We start from the raw sequence: 2,590 nt of genomic DNA, 5'->3' as shown, positions 1-2,590 counted from the left end.
CCTCCCTTGTTCTCCCGCCATCGATTGTCTCAGTGTGCTTGATTAAACAAACATCATTATGATAATAGATTTCTGATTGACATAATAACAGACATGGATGTGTCCACACAGAGTAGAACAAATTTCAATAAATGGGGTCCCAATTATGAATAAAAGTCTTATCACTACTGCCACTGCTGGGGGTGGATGGGAAGGGAGTTTGGGTGAGTGCACAGCCGAGATGACTTAACCTACTTATTTTATACAGAAGTGGCTACATAGTCAAAGACTCAGGGAATCTTCCTTTTGCCTCGAATTGCATGAGAGGCTGTCAGCAACAGGACAGGAACAAGATAAAGTCAGAGAGTCCTGGCATCTGTGTAAGAAGTACCAGAACAATTCTGCATTGGGACCTGGAAGAATAGGGTGTCTGAGAGTGTCTTGCAAGTGGTTATGCATTCCAGTTCCTGATGTCCCATATGTGATGAGCATGATCCTGGCACTTCTGTTTGAGGCTGACAGTCCCAGTATCAAAGTCAGGTGTGTTTTAGCACCACAAAAAAAAAAAAAGGAGTGAATCCCCTAGTGAACAACTTATCTGTGTACAGTGGTAGGGCACATCTTTGCACGTGGCTGACTCAGATTTTGTCCTTGGCATCCCATGTAAACACCACATTCTTTTGTTTTGTTTTGTTTTTTGGGGCCATACCTAGTGATGCTCAGGATTTACTCCTGGCTATGTGCTCAGAAATCGCTCCTGGCTTGGGGGACCATTTCTGAGCACATAGCCAGGAGTAAATCCTGAGCCATCCTAGCACGTGCAAGGCAAATGCCCTACAGCTTGCACCACTGCTCTGGTTTCTTATTTATTTATTTATTTATTTATTTATTTATTTATTTATTTATTTATTTATTTATTTTTGGTCTTTTTTGGGGGGGCCACACCCGGCTGTGTTCAGGGGTTACTCCTGGCTGTCTGCTCAGAAATAGCTCCTGGCAGGCACAGGGGACCATATGGACCACCTTTGGTGGTGGATCAGCTGCTTGCAAGGCAAACACCACTGTGCTATCTCTCTGGGCCCCTTATTTATTTATTTATTTATTTATTTATTTATTTATTTATTTTTGAGGGGGACAGTCTTTTTTTTTAAATTTAATTTAATTTTTTGTTTTTTGGGTCACACCCAGCAGCACTCAGGGATTACTCCTGGCTCCATGCTCAGAAATTGCTCCTGGCAGGCTCGGGAGACCATGTGGGATGCCGAGATTGTAACCAACAACCTTCTGCATGAAAGGCAAACACCCTATCTCCATGCTATCTCTTTGGCCCCGAGAGAGACAATCTTTTTTGTTTGTTTGTTTTTGTTTTGGGGCCACACCCGACAGTGCTCAGGGGTTACTCCTGGCTGTCTGCTCAGAAATAGCTCCTGGCAGGCACAGGGGACCATATGGGACACTGGGATTCGAACCAACCACCACCTTTGGTCCTGGATCGGCTGCTTGCAAGGCAAATGCCGCTGTGCTATCTGTCTGGGCCCCGAGAGAGACAGTCTTAATTTGTGCTTCAACTGAGAGTGTGGGTTCCAGTGAGCAAGTGTCCGAGCACTGCAGTTAAAGGAGTGAGTGCATGGTGAACACCATGGACAACTGTGCAAGCACCACAACCTGGCCAGAACCCCAGATAAAAAGTGTGGAGACACCACAGTGCGCATGTGTCTGTACAATTCTCTGACATTGCTAAACAACAAAGGGAAGGGAGAGGGGAGGAGAGAATAATATATTTTTTTTTAAAAATCTGGATCTGAGTTCAACTTGCCACAGCAGAATTCACTCCTGGCTGGTTCCCCAACATTTGTAACCATGCAGGTCAGGTTCTACTGCTGCTTGACAGGATCACTGAGAGACCAAGCTGAGAGGTCGAGAAAGCAGTTGGCAGCAGGATGAAGGGTGGCGAAATCACACTCTGAAGAACTGTCTTGGCTATATTGCCGTAGATATAGCTTGTAAAAGACAAGAATATACATCTAGGGCCAGAGAGATGCTATAGCAGGTATGGTAGTCCCTGGCACCCCATAGGGTTCCCTTGGCACCACCAGGAGTAATTTGTGAGTAAAGAGCCAGGGTTAATCCCTGAGCACTGCTGGGTGTGGCCCCCACACAAACAAAAGTAGAATATACATCTAGGAAGAACCAGTTGCAGGTTGGTGGGTATCAGGACACTCAATGTTGTCACTGTGGTTTGGTCCTGGATCATGTACTGATGTTACCTAACTGGTCCCAGGTGCATACTTGTGGTGTTTGCAATTTCTAATTTTTTCCAATGAAGGGGTCTTATAATCAGATTAAAAAAAAACTTTATATGTGCTCTTTCCTTCTTTAGGGTTTGGAGGGGTATAAAATAAAAATATAGAATATAAAGTATACCCAAGTGTTGGGTGAGGCCACTCCAGGCACTGTGTTTCTAACCCCTCAGGTGGACAGGTCTGATGAAGAATGGTAGTATCGGTGGAGAAATCAGTTAAAATTTCATCACAGTCAGCTCCCTTTCTTCCCTCACGGCTTTTCTCCACCATGATTTTCTGTGCCATGCTTGCCTGACTCATGCCTTTCT

Source organism: Suncus etruscus, chromosome 7 (genome assembly GCF_024139225.1).
Source record: "Suncus etruscus isolate mSunEtr1 chromosome 7, mSunEtr1.pri.cur, whole genome shotgun sequence".
Taxonomy (NCBI): domain Eukaryota; kingdom Metazoa; phylum Chordata; class Mammalia; order Eulipotyphla; family Soricidae; genus Suncus; species Suncus etruscus.
The sequence above is the reverse complement of the archived record's forward strand: the minus strand, read 5'-3'. Positions refer to the sequence as shown.